This window comes from Saccoglossus kowalevskii, chromosome 9 (assembly GCF_978046115.1).
Source record: "Saccoglossus kowalevskii chromosome 9, keSacKowa6.1, whole genome shotgun sequence".
Taxonomy (NCBI): Eukaryota; Metazoa; Hemichordata; class Enteropneusta; family Harrimaniidae; genus Saccoglossus; species Saccoglossus kowalevskii.
In genome coordinates this window covers 23,282,812-23,298,775 of record NC_140649.1, presented here as the reverse complement: position 1 = coordinate 23,298,775, position 15,964 = coordinate 23,282,812, and the positions used below count along the sequence as shown (strand labels likewise).

At 35.1% G+C, this 15,964-nt stretch overlaps 1 pseudogene across 1 annotated transcript in view; it reads left to right on the top strand.

Annotated features, from left to right (window-relative positions):
• The first annotated feature begins 7,316 nt into the window (after window positions 1–7,316).
• LOC102804660 (tyrosine-protein kinase receptor Tie-1-like) overlaps window positions 7,317–15,964 on the top strand; it is a 54,003-nt pseudogene continuing 45,355 nt past the window's right edge. The window contains exon 1 of the transcript XR_014930673.1: window positions 7,317–7,412. The product of XR_014930673.1 is annotated as a tyrosine-protein kinase receptor Tie-1-like (transcript). The remainder of the gene's footprint in view (window positions 7,413–15,964) is intronic.

Genomic DNA, 15,964 nt, shown 5'->3' with positions numbered 1-15,964 from the left:
GACTGCTTATTTCCGACTGAAAATAAATGTTAGCAATTTGGGACAAAAGAAGTATATAGTAAATCTATCACATCTGTCGTTTTAACATAGTGACCTAAGGCTGACTAAGTCCAACGACATAGCAGTTATGTAATCAATAATATACCACAGATATAGAAATGATTGTATACGCAGAAACAACATTGACGCTACAAAGGTTATATAATTACAGTGTCGGAAAACACAACACAAGAGCCAAGGGAACCAACCAACCAACCAGGAGGAGTGAAATTTGGTCATCAAAGAACAAACAGTAAAACCTGATTAATTCAGTCTCATAGCTCAAACGTAGCAAACATGATTTCTGGCTTAGATTGGGTGATTTTAGTTTTAATGGCGGGATATTGCGGGTTAATACGGTTTATTGTTTTGTGTTCAATGCATGCATTTGTTATCGTTTACAAAAAAATACTATTAAGCTATGCGACAAATACATATCTACATAAATCGAGAAAATGGTTATAGTTGCATAAATCACAAAATCAAGTGACGCCAATGTTCATGTTTGTGTTCTTCGCAATAATGTATGGCATGATTTGACACACATACTTGTCTGTAGATGCTTATACAAATGTTGTTTTAGCGGATAACGAGTCCAGAGTTGTTTTTTTAAGTTTGATCATGGGAGTATAAAGTTGTGTACTTTTAAATGTATTGTAATAATGTTCACTAATGGAGATATACAGGTAAAACTTATATTTAAAACTCTCCCAACAATTATCAAATAGATATAGATAATAATGTAATTATTTAAAATAGACTACCACATATTTGGTAATGAACTATGGTATCTAAAGAAAGAAAATATTTACAAATCTAGAATCTCGATATGAATATTTTTGAACGTTAATTAAATATCTAACAGTATGAAGATACCATTTAACGAAAATACTAACATTTTGACTATGGCTGTGACACTTTGAGCCATGTCTCATATGACAATGGCAGTTTAGCTTTATATGTGGTTTAATACAAATGTTCTTCTCAAAGCTAACATGTTTGATCCCCAATGTCACGATCTCACCTGAATTTTACGCAAGACTCGTCTAAGGTAACTATGAATAACAAAGATGTAATAATATGAGTAATCATAAGTAAATATATTATTACTACTCATACTAAGATATAATTAAGAGTCAATGTAATACTGATGAGAGATACAGTTATTATGAGTCATCAGTCATAAAAAAGTACTCAGAGGCGTTCAAATTCAGCTAAATTCGTGCTAATGTTGATAACTGCCACAAACTACCACTGTCGTTATTAAATGAGTATACTCGGATTCATAATGATGTATATGATTTAAGTGTTCCAAGTTAAAAGTGATTTTAATATCAGTTAAGTCTAATCTATGTACTGGTAGTATGACGATTCGTTCAGCAATCCGTGATATGTTGAAGTATAAATGGTTTTTGAATGATAATGCTACTAAATTAATTTTCCCATTCACCAAGAATTAAAAATCTGAATTTAAGGATCATGTCAATAAATACATCAGCAAATAATAATAGGGCGTATATTCAGTTATTTGTCCAGTACACCCTTTCACAAGTCAATAATGTTGTCATCACTACACGTGCAACTATTACATCACTGTCTTCTCCTACAGATAATAATTATGTTGATTCTTGCATTCATTCCAGAGATTTATTGGCGTGTGAGATGTTACCCCAATGAAACAATTTACAATGTGTCAATTCCCTATTAGCAACTCGTTACAGACTAGCACACTTACAATAGCAAATCTTGCTATTCACACTGTGACCACGATAAGTCAATTGACTGCGCTTGCTACTCATTGATTGGTGTTTGCAACATCCACAAGTTCCATGGTAACCAACTCTTACAAACGTCATGCCATGTCAAATATTTAGTATTTTAATTGTTAGAATTCCTGACCAGTAAAAAATCCTGTATCACACCTCACTGATGAAGGTGAAACTCCTCTAACATCAATACAACCACCTGTACCAGTGACACTCATTTAGCACTTGAGTCACCGGATGCTGTCTCTCCATCATTCAACCCAACAATGACACCTTCTACTGACACAGCACCTAAGTATTTGATTACAAATACACCACAAGAGGTACAGCCTGTTCCAGGACTATGAAAGACATGGATTTTTAAAACTTTATTCAGTTGCGGTAACTGTGTCTGGTTGTAGTCCAAGCTTTGTATACAACATGTATGAGTTCATACTAAGTCTTGCGATATTTTCGCTTTTTTAATTGTATGCAGAGTCATACCCTTTAGCCCCTGGTCATTATTAGTGATGAGATGCATATGTGTTGTCCTGATTCATTGGGTCGTGTGATATTGTCTGTTTAGGAAAATATGCTATTCTCACTCGCATATATAACACACTTAATATCACCTAATAGTGATGCAGGCGATTTTATTTCACAAGTCGCCCGTCCACTAGATTTCAGGGCACAATCGATTGGGGTCGAACACCTCTAAACCGATCCGTGTACGGTTTCAAGTCTTTTGTGTACAGTTGTCAAATTTACTTTATAAGTACAGACAAATAACTCAAATAATAATATCGTTTCAAAATATTGAATACGACATTATGTTAAATATAATAAACCTATTCTAGTACATAGAAAATATAACATTAATTAGAACACTATGTTACTGAATCGATCCTTTATTTGGATTAAAAAATGCTGGTCTCCTTATATAAATGGAAAATCGAGTACAGCTACCAATGTAAGATACTTTAATGGTAAATGTATTCAGTACCAGATGGCTGATACATATTTTGTGGAGTTTAAATACTCCCCGTAGAGGGCGCATAATGGCTGAGTGCCACAAATGCGGCAATCTCTGGAGATGTCGGTAGAATACCGATACAAAAAGCGGGCATATATAGCATATCTCATAGGTGACTCTACAATATCAGATAAAAATACAACACGACGTATAGAACAGGTATACCCTTACACCACTGCCGACCCAGTTACATATTCAAATTGTGCACTACTTGTGTGTTGTATTACCAGCGTTATTGTTTAGATACTCACGCCATATTATCGTCGTGGTTTTCATCTCTACTTACAATATTGTTCTGATTGTAGAGCAGTAATCGAGTTTGCCAAAACTTTCTACAAAGAGTGCTTGAGTGGTTCGTTCTACGTGCTGAAATCAGTGAAATTATGGCTTGATTGGCATTAACTGAGGGTTTCTGGTGCTTTATTCAATACAACGTGATTGGCTCTCGACCAATCAGCTTGGCTTATTGGAATATGAGAGATGAGAACATTATTGCACTGCTTTATTACATTGGACGACCGTTGTGTACAGAATAAAATGTAGTATGTCACTAAGAAAGTAATGTTTTGTATGACATGCAATAACTCTGGCTAGCAAATATAAAGTACGGTGTCTTGATTCTATTTACCATTATTTTTATTCAAGTGCATTTGCTGTCAATATCTTTTCACATACTACTGGGTAAGGGTCAAACAAAAAAATACCACTGATTACCTTCCTAATCGTCCCAGTATACGTCATGCTACATGACACTCGCTGCATTCATAGAAACACGTTTACCACATATGTTAAAAAAGTAAAGTAGTATTATTATCTACATACACAAGATGACTTACTTACTCCACATACCTATGTGAAAACAGTAATCCACTCGTTTAACGTGTAATACTACTTGACATAGTTGTGTTACAAATAATAATTACGCCGTGTTACGCGGAGTCATGCCCTGTAGCACCTGGTCATCATTAGTGATGATATGCATATGTGTTGTCCGATTCTCTGGTACCGGCAAACAGTCATAACAATACTAGTTCGTGTAAAATAGTCTGTTTAGTAAAATATTTTCTTTCTCACCTATAAGACAAATTTAGTTCGGTATTGACAGCTAGAAAAAAAAGTACAGAAAAATAACTCATAAATATGACTAACCATAATGAACGAAAGCTTGGGTCTATTATTATTATTGTAGCGTTGTCAATACCAGTGGATTTGCTGCCAGTAAAAACCGGCAAAATTCAAGAGAAAACAGTTTCACAGTCAATGGCCGTGAATCTGAATAATTTAAAATGACTTTCTGGAAATTGTTTCCACAATCTAATATGGCAAACTAAGAAAGACGTGTGGTGTCGAATAGCATTGTATTGATCACCCAAGCGAACGGCACACCATGACTGGTACGCCGTCACGGTGTCCGCCGTGGCCTTGCACTACGCTACGCTGGATCACCGCTGTTGGCCGGCTGGATCGACTGTGCATAGCGGTTCGTACACGGGGTACATGTACGTCGACAGTGAAACATTGTACATGATGCCGATGTTAGTATCAGATACTTGTTATCTACCAATTTCTCTTTTAAATAGTTTCTCCTTTATTCGTTTTCAAAAACAACATTGCGTTCATATTCATTGCATGGGGCCTTGATGCTCAATGTTGGGATACATTATCGCGTATAAACGTCATAAAATACACTGATATTGTTAATGTTATATTATATTTAATACTATATAGAATAATAAGAAACTTATCCCAGTACGTATGTAATACAACACATTATGTTACTGGATCGATCCTTTATCTGTATTACTGTATCCCTCTTCACGGAATTAAAAAATGGAGCCCAGCTACCAATATGAGATATGGTGTTGATAAATGTATTTAACACTAGATGCCACTAATACATATTATTGAAATCCAAATACACCATGTGTTTTTGAAAAATTAGACGTGAATTTATTGAACACCTTTGAACATGTAAATAAACAGAAGGAAATTTTGTATTTATAATAACATGTGCAATACATTGTTTACACAACCTGTCATCATTCGATTGTTCATTAATATTCTGACGTAATACGATTAGTTCGTCTGCTAATGTATGTATTGTAAAGCTCGGTTTTAATTTTGCTTATTTCGCTGACATGGAAAATGCGCTCAATTAAAACCCAGTGAATATGTAAAATTTAGCATGGAACACATTATCTAAATGATAAAACCGTGAATTTAAAAACACTGAATATGCCTGAATTTAAACAGCATATGTTCAACAGTTTTGCTTATAATAGCATAAAATGCCGATCGCCTATCCAGTCTTCCTTTGAATAGAACATTTAAAATTTAACATTTACATTTCGTGCGATGCTCACTGTGTGGTGCAGTTCTATTGTTGTTTCACAAATCGACCGTGTCTTTGTAATTATTTAATTCTCGGCCATAATTATGCTCCTAGAAACGCGCAACTCAGTCACAACACGCGGGCTCAGACAAACCTCATTACGATAATAATATCTAAGATGATGATTCTATTCCAAACGTGTGTCAATTTAATACAGCTCAACCTCGTATACATTGTTCATTAGATCATATATCACCTGAAAATGTAGGTCAAATATCTAAAACCGAATTATTGTTCCTCTCTTCGAAACACTTTCCAATAAAATCTAAAAACAGGCGCTCTCGTAAAGATTGTGTCAGCATTTTAATTTATTATATTTATTTATTTATTTATTTATTTATTTATTTATTTATTTATTTATTTATTTATTTATTTATTTATTTATTTATTTATTTATTTATTTTCTTTTATTTATTTATGTGTATATTTATTCAATTTATTTTATATTTTTTGCTTTCACCTTCATGTATGGTTTAAATTTCATTTAAGTATAATGTCAAATTATAATTTATAGATATATCCAATATTGCAAAATGTATTGGCGTTATAACTGCACTTATTACGTCTTTTAATCAGTTACTATCGTAAGATTCACTGACTTGTGGACAAATAAAAACTGTGGCAAATGGCATGCTTTTAGACAGAAGTGCGTTGTTACGCGGTTCGTGACGCAACCATGTTCATACATAATGTGGGGACCTTGCTATCTGTAACAGATGTCGTGTTAACTGAAACTCAATATTGCTTATAAAATGTGAATTCAAAGTTTAAGCTATTACCATTCGAACAAATCAAAGAATTAAAAACGACTAAAACATTGGATTCAGATGTTTTTCTCTAATAGTCAACAAATTGTCTTAAAAAATGTGATATATTAAAAATAAAAAAATAAAATATCGCCCAGATAAATTTATATTCACTTCATATATGCAATTCTATTTACATCCACTGTTGTTTGTATTAAGATATTCCTTTCAGATGAAGGCGCGCGGCAAAAATGATAGCGCCACCACTGTTAACAAGAGAAAGGCTTAAAACAGAACATAATCCAAATATATTAATAGTTGACTATGTTAACACGCATACTTGTATTTCAATTTTACTTATATAAAAGGTGAATGTTCTAGATTTAACGTGGCACTGGGAGTTCAAGTATTCCTAGTCACCCAACATATTAGACTAAGGGGTGTTGTCTTAAATAACAACGGCGACACTATTATTAAACTATGTCATTTGTTTTCAAGAACAGGTTGCTCATAATATTAACTCAAATAAACGTGCCACAAAAAAAATATTTTTTTTTTCATACAAACACATCTCGTATTGTGTTCATAACACACACGCAATTTCGAACTGACGCAACAGAAAAGCTTCACTATAAGCGGACCCCTACTCAGCACGCCAAGGCCGCCGACCCCCAGACAGCGTTTTAATGAGCGCGCCCTCACATGGACTAGATGCAGATTGTAAAACCAAATATATAACGTCACAGACATCGACATACATACAAACTAGGTATGCAAAGTCAGTACGACCTACTCAGTTAGGGTAATTAAACCAGCGAGCACAGATGACTCAGTGGTAGTTTGAAAGGCGAAGACGGTCAATGATCTGAATATTGAATGATAACAACATTTTACTTGATACCGATATAATCGACAGAATATTATATCGAACAAAATATTACCAACGTTTTATTCTGAACTGAGGTAGACCATTGATATGCTAATAATCTCATTGTATATAGAACACACACTCCATTCAAGTAGCAGTAGCAGATACTGCATGGCTATTATTCAAGCGTTTCACTTTATTGTTAAACACAATGACAGAATACTTGGTGACTCACTTCTATGAACTGCTGCACTAGATTCAGGTTGCGACCTCAGTACAAAAGTTAAGCTAAAGTTGCATTATACATTAATGTTTGGCGCTAATCGTGTCTAAAGTAGAATTCAGTTGGAATGTAATACATGAGGTAAACTCCTGTTTCATTGTTACTGTATATTTAGTTACGCGCCATTGCGCTGTACTGCATACGCACTGAGATACTGGATCTATATTTAGGTGAACTACCCAGTGTGCGTTGCGGTAATATTCTGCTGACACATGACTTCTTGTCGAGGCGGACCTAATTGAAAAAGTACACCAGAAATGAAGCTGTTACTGTTACTTGCCCTTGTTAATCAGATTTCACAGACAGGTAGGTCACTGAATACATGCTGTATACTTCATAGTGTGTGATATAAAAGGAAACCTAGGAAAGACGACATGTTTTTAGTTTTTAGAATTTACTTCCGCTTTCCAAACTTTTTGGTCGTTTACTACATGTTCTGTAGACTGACATAGTTTTGATGTGTTCCTGGTTTGAATAACAATATGCGAGCCGCAGATCGCTTAATGAGTTCTTCAAATTCGAGTTAAATCCATAAACAAATATTATGATTGAAATATCAGGGGGAAATTCTTCTCTCCGGAGGTTCTCCACACTTGTCAGGGGGGAATCTCGTCTCGTCTCTCTACCTCGTCCCCTTGAGGTACGGGATCGGGGAAGTCACTTATACTTTACAGTCAAATAAGTCGCACACAACGAAATACGTTTCAGCTCTCGTCTTAGTCGGCCAATCGAGCACTCTATAAGACACAGCGCCCTGGGGAAAAGTCCCCAAGACTCTCGCAAGGCTGACCCAAGACTAGCCCAAGACTGGACTGCCTCAAGGCTCGCCCCAGGACTCGACTCTCCAGGACAGCACTCTCTCTCAGACTGCGTCTCTCGTAGAGTACTTGCCAAGACCAACTCAAACTCTCTTTATTCATTTTCAAAATTCTAACCAATTACAAAACAGTAAAAAGACTCTAGGGCGTAACCTTCAATCATAAAGCCAATCACACTAAGTACTGAATACGTCATATCTTTTGATTAATCGTTCACTACATTAATAACTATGGATATAAACTGTCAGAATGAGTAGTCTAAATAGCGGTGGTTATCTGGTAATTAGTTCCAAATCACTGAGCCAAGTTCCGTCCAAGACTTCAAATAGGCCTAAACGATGACAGACATAACACAGCAATTCGCTAATAATCAGTTAATTAAGTCGACCAACAGATACGCGAAAACAAATTCATGACAGAAATATGAAAGTTAAATTCGAACCGTATTGAGTTGAGTTGAGTTGGGGAGGAAACATGACAATGTTGTAATGTGTGTTAATATTGTTTAAAAAAGCACATATAATCTACATACATCAAAATGTCATAGGAGGCTGTTAGATATGTGGATGCCACAAGTCAACTTGCACTGTAGACCCACAAAAACGCTCAATAGATGTTTCTAAAATTCCGATCACAGACTGACCGTTTTATTTTTACCCTCCGATCGAAGTCAGATTACAATCTTCTTTACATTTCTATAAAGTGTACACTATACATCAGCGAAGTAAAACGTTACCAACCAATAAGTAATACATAATTATAGTATATGCTTATTATACGGCATAATATTCACTCAAACATGCAGGTTGTTAACAACAATTCATCTTATAATATTAGAGTTACTAGTTTGCCTATGTGCTTCCCAGGGTATATCCAAAAATTAAATCTAAACATTGTGTGATACTTATTATTAGACTTTATAATTTTAAACTACACTTCTATTACCTCACGCAGTTGTGATCGTAGACTAGTCAAAATAACATTTTTGATTTTTTCTACTTATTAAATAATATAAATTGGACATTTTATAATCAACACTTGAGTAGATATAGGTAAACATCGTGTTACACAATATATTTGATTTTTCTCTTTGTTTATTTAACAATAACCATTGAAACTATTGACCTCACATTTGTTTTCAATAAATGTTCTATTAGAGTTATATTTGCAGACTGATGTATCTTGTACAGGGCATTGCACACTTTAAGCATGCCATCATTAATTGATTATACAAATTGTATAATATGAATTGAATAATATGACTTGCAATATGATCGTTGAAACAATTTTGACGGATTCTGACTTTATCTTTTATGCGTTCCATATCAACAATTATATACAATTATCTACATTTAGGAAAGTACATCATGTAAATTATGTTCAATAAATATGGGTCTCATTCCTAAATGCAATTTTATTTTCGATATAAAAAAGGTATTTTTCAGAGCTTTCGAAATCCAGCATCGGCAAAAATGTTGTGTGGATATTGATCTGTTTAACACATTTGTATGTTTAATCTGACATAAAATTGTTATTTTTTTTATATAAGCAAATGCAATATAGACGTGTTGTTATTCTTTCGACGTTTGTAAGAAATATTTGATCCACACCATGGCTTGATGTTATTCAAATCCAGCATTATATGTTATGAAATATTTCTCGAGCTGTGCTGAAACTACTTGTAATCTGTGTGAGTCATATAGGTCACGTTTATTTCAGAAAATACTAAGCGAAATAATGTAATACGCGTAGAAATAGAGGAAATTTGAAAAGTATTTAATGTATGTTGTTACCAGCTAAATAGTCTAAGCATTAGCGTTATGTTTGTACTTGTATGTCAACAGTAAAAGCCGTATGTTTATTACTACTGAACATAGCGGTGTTACCAGCCATAAATACATTGCTTTGATTTATTGCACTATAAATTGAAATACTTCATAATCAGACACAGACAGTGAATGACCGCATGCACAATAAGTAAATATAACAACACTTATCGTAATAATCGACTGATTTTATTAATAGTCAAGTTAATGCTCTCAGATGTTGTACTATACTCCCATGGAGTATCAAGTACTGTTTAAACACTGAGGGAGTTATATTTAAGTGCTAACACGATACCTAGTCTAGGTGTGCATTGCAATAAATAAGGCATTGACTTTCAGCCACGTAAGCTGCACTGATTAAGCGCACTGGACATGGGATTGGTACTTTTACTTGTGCTAGTTTCCCAAACTTTACAAACAGGTAGGTAATTGAATATATATTAATTGTACTATACACAGGCGGATAGAAAAAAAACACACACCCAGTAATGAAGTGGGGCTTCAAAAGAGATACTTCCGTATTCTTAATCTTAATCGTTTGCATAGTAGCAGGTGTGTAACAATGAAGTGAGTTTACTAGTCAACAAAATAAACAAGGTATCCTTGCATTAGTCGTCATTTGCGGCTCGACCAATTCGAGTCGAACAACTAAAAGTGCGTTTGTAAATATTACAGCATACCATACATATAGGTAGTGAGTAAAACATGCATTTTAACATACTCATATTTGTGAGTTCGTATGGTTACGTGTTGAAACCGTAGAACTAATCATTGAATTATATGCCGACTACGTAGTTACAAAGCAATTCACCAGGCCACTCTTGAGTGTAGTCTGAATGACTAGATTCCAGTTGTCATAAAACTTGGTAACACGTTTCTTTTTTTGTTCTTACTATATGTCGCTACTATGTTTACTAATTGTTTAACAATTCCTTGCAAAACGTGTTACGCAAACGAGTGAAAGGCGCCTTCAAACATGGAACTATGGTTTAAAAGTAAGGAAAACATTATTCGTATCCAGTGAACTTATTGAGACTCTTGTTAACCCTAGACTAGTACACACAATATGTGTAATGTGGGTAGAGTAGGACTTACGATTATTAACTGTATTTCAGGAAAAGCCTATATATAAAAAACAACAACTTACAGTTACTTAGTGCGCGGCTCCGCAATACCAGGGATTGCACCAGTGCGTCATGGGAAATGTAATTTGCATGGTCCGCCCAGTTGTTTGCTTGGTACACAACTGTTATCATTTCAACCAAATATGTAAATTCCGTAAGATAACATCATGCATTACGCTATTATCCGATTTGAAAAGACGTATTGAATTGCATTGTTCAACGCTCACGGGACCCCGGCCAAGTGAATTTCCAATATTTTCTGGATTCTAACATTTTGGTTTTTGACGTAATAAATTGGCAGTAATCACAATTTAGATTTTAGCTGTGATTCCCGTTGTTATTCCTGTGGTGGCATTATTTATTTTCAACAATAAGATTTTGAAATGAATTACGAAAATCAAAATCCTATTATTTTGGGACGTTTCATTTCATTGAAACGTACCAGAAAATAACTCAGACGTCCCCAACCTTATTCTGTCACTTATTTACCCAGACAGACATCTAAATTTCGTTACAGACAATAACAAATGTTACTGTTCTGTTATCTATAGCGTACATTGCATTGCAGGTCACCCACGAGATCATGTAGATGAAGCGTGGGAAGACAGGAGACATTGTTGATTCAATTTGATTATTCAATAGATTATTAATTTCGTTAGGCCTGTGACAGTATCCCCTAGCGCGACAATAAAATGAAAAGCCACAAATTCAAAATAGGATTTTGATTTTCGTTGTTCATTTCAAAATCCGATTTTTGAAAGGGAGATGTTGCCATCACAAGCATAACTACAGCTAAACTTCAAATTGTGTTTACATGTCGAAAATCAGTTGAAATTACGCCCAAAATCAAAATGTTAGTGTTACGGCCGAGTTTGAATCGAAAGTCGGATGACGGTCAGACACGAATCTTTCCGTTGACCCCAACTCAAGCAAGGGAATCGCAACAAAAAACGACACAAAAACAAGTTGTTATCAGAACTAAATATTGTATTGTATAAATATACATAATGTGCTCACGAGGTATCACTAAATTGTACAGTATATGAAAAGTTACATACAATAAAGTACTATAATTTTAATATTGGTCAAATACAACATACATAACCGGTATTCACGCCGTATTCAATTCGTTATAAACTAAGGTCAAGCACTCTGAACATTCCATAAATATATTATCCTAACACCAGACTACAGCTGGGATTCACAACAACTCCAATTCAACTAATTCAACCGTGGCTGCAGAAATACCACAATCATACTGTATCTGTACATCCAAATAAGTTGGGTACGTCTTTTCTCGCGTCCCAAAATTAATTAGAAAAATTAGAACGAAACATGCCAGCAGCAGAAATAGAACCTCGCGCGTGTCATCTATTTTTCGTTCGTAAATAGCGGTTTACCAAAGGTCACCCCTTAGCCCGTGCTAACGACTAGCCCTCCCTGTGCGTGGACGCAATTGGGTCTGCCGAAATGCAAATATGCTAGATAAGCCTAAATCAGCTTAAATCTTAGCCCGTACTTCGTGTAACGTGAACAAAGCTATAGTCAGTTTCATAAGAAATTATTAACTTTGGCCACGGGAACTTAGAAATACGAACTTGAGACGGTCATGTCCACGCACCTTGCAATTCTCTGGTCACAGAGTTGAGATAGTAAGTCGGCGATGTTCACGTACCTTATGATTCTTCTTACTCAAATATTGTCTGATGTCGCATTTGTTGACGAGCCCCTCGAAAGAATCCCACTATAATCATGTTATCATGACCAACCAGGCCCGTCACATCCGCCAATGAAATAATCTAGACCAGCACCCACAGCTTGTTTCGTTTTTGCATCGACGATGGGGTGAAAACCATCGTTTTTCCCTTCTCGTAACTGACCTAGATCACCTCTGTTGCCGCGAACAAAATAAGAATTGAGTAAGTTTACAAGCCCTGTAATGGCAAATGTCTTTCTTTACGTACATACACTAAGGAAGTTATTGGAATGTTTACGCACAGATTGTGCCACCCACACTCGCTCCGGCCAGACCACTTCGTGAAGCGCCGACGACGCCCCTGAAGTGGCCGGACAGCTCACATCATATCATTTCCTAATAGCTCCCTGATATCACTTACATCATCAAATCCGTAATTGCATAAACATTCCTAGACATTGGACAAACAACTCTAGATTAACACCTTCATTTGCATAAACCCATGAATGACAGTAATTTTTAGCAGTCAAAACGACTGTTTGAATCAGGCTTCCTCGTCTCTTTCACGTGGAATTCACACTGACATCGCTCCGAACTTATAAATTAACATCGAAATTGTATCGCGGATATATACATGTTTGTGTGCGACATGAAAATAACGCACCACAGGCGTTAAGATTGTCAAAAAGAGTGATTTTGCGGAGCACACCAAAGCTGAGTGTCATGTCCATACTGAAAACTGGCGGCCATCTTTCTTTCTTTACACCCTGGGCGCCACATACTCCACACATATAATGATAAAATATACATCATTTTCTAAAAAATCTTCAACACGGAATAAGTACTCTGTATAATTCGTTGCGAAAAGCTAATACTCATCATGTGTAATTTAACATGAAAGTCATCGATATACAATGTTGAAAATGATTGACTAATACTAAAATTGCGGAATACGTTACATAACGTTCTCAATGCATTATTACAAGCTAGTGGAAATCAATGTAAATCTGTTCCAGTAAAATCTGTCTTTAGATGACTACAATACAAATTCGAGCAATAGCTACGAATTAGTAGACACTTAAAGGGGGTATTATAAATAGGGACAAGGTAGCCACCGCAATTAGTATGCTAATCTGAACTGAGCTACTCCATCGTGGCGGGAACTCCGGGAAATGTGCTATTTATGATGCTTTGAGATCAAGCTGTGATTCCAAATACATATCTACGGAGACATGAATATGTACTCCAGCTATTACACTCATCTGATTGGGCAGTAGTACAATCAAGCGGCCTGTAAAGAATGTCAACGACAGTTTTTCAACTTATGTGTACAATTGATAAATTGCCTAACCAGTAGTCGTGTAGTATGGAAACTTGAGGGCAATAGTAAATTCACGTGTTTTTTTTTACCGACTTGCGAAATATGAAAAACAAAGTCCTTGACCGGAGGTATTTCCCAGTTGTTATATCTGCATTCTGGAGGAGTAGAGTGTATATGTAATGTCATAATGTGCATAGGAATGTTCGTTCTCAGTTTTACTGTATACGAGATCAGTACCGTCAATAGATGCAACGGAAACAAGTCGGCGGATTTTCTTCGCGTCCGTTTAGCAACAATCTGGTGTTGTGTTCAATATCCGGTGGACTGCTGCATTTACTACTGGGCCATCATCAACTTGAATTAGTGTAGCTCCGCGTCATTTTTGCCTGACGATGTATATATTACCAATATTATGGAGCGCGCGATGTTCAAAATAGTGGCATATGGAGCTAGCTCTGTGTTTGGCGCAAATTACTGAACATACTAATGTGTACCTGGTTTGAACACTGGGGATAGAGGGACTGTTGTTTCAAGTTGTTATGTTATATATTTATACATTCATGCAAATAGAAATATTCATGAACAGATTTAAGGGATATTTAATGTTAAGATGCACATGAGTGTTAATTTAACACTTTGGCGGGAGGACATACACACGAACTGATTGTTTCACATGAATATAATATCAAATTCGTTCCATAAGTCTCACATACTTAAACAGAATTATGTATACCCTTAATATGAGGCCCAATAAAAGATCTGCATAAAATACATAAATAGTGTATATATTATTGATCAATGTTTAAATTTATAAGACCAAAACTCATCTTATCTATATACAAATTGAATAGCAAAGTATGTATGCCTTTTTGTTCCACTCCAAATGATTCAATATGCGGAATATAATTGTTAAGGCGATTATAGAAAATCATATTTAAAGTATCTGAAATATTACTAAACGCAATTACAAACACGTATATACTGACATTATACTGAGATGATATAATGAATGCTAACACATAATCGGTTTGCTATTACGCACGAACACCGAGCATTTTCTTCTTAAAATTATAATCAAATAATCGCTACAAAATGAGAAATTTGCTTTTATTCTTTGGCAGCAGAACCTATATTGGGTGCCTTCTGTGAATTCATGAGTCAAACTTTCGTCGTCATATTCTGTACATTCGGTTAATTTTGGTCGCTGGAAAAGCGGTAACACGTTAAGCTGAAATTCAGATACGGGACAAAGATTAAACGAAGAAACTTGCCTTTATTGTTTGCCAGCGCTCGACTAAGATTATTTGTAACAACATTTAGTCATTTATCAATTGAAAGTGAAAACAGTATTAAGCTAGCAGCACACTTATTAAATTGACTCTACGTTAACATTATTTGTGATCGTGCATACGTTTCCAGCAATTCAGTGTCTCGGCCATATGCCAAAATACGACGAGGTCACCTGTTTGCTATTTGAACACATAAAAAAGTAATCGGGGTCACTCTTTTCTTACGGAGACCACATTGCCTTTGTATTTTTGTATGAAAATAGATGGCGCTGTAATGGTCATCAGTATACTGTCAGTCAATACGTACATCTAGTTGTCGCTTCAAATCATATTAGTACATGTCGAAGAAGTTTTGCCACATAACATCCTGAAGAATTAAGTTAAAATTGATAACCAATAATTTTAAATTAATTTAAATTGATTTTTGTTTGTGATAACATGATCATCGTAGCAGAATTCCATTCATTCCATATATCATGACATTTAATTGTTAAAGCAAAATACTATGTTATACATATCCCTGTAGATTGATTTTTTGAGATAAAGGCTGACTATCATAAAATGCACCGGCAAGGAAATATGGATTAAATACTGATACAAAAAACAGGGGGATATAGAGTGAGTGAGTGATCCGAGAATATCAGATACAAATATATATTGTTGGATCACTAATTTGGTAAAATTGAGTACATATTCATTCATATTCATAGCATTTTCTATGTACTCTTTGTGTATGTAGGTTATAGTACTGTAAAAGTAATTTAATCATATAATATACTTAATG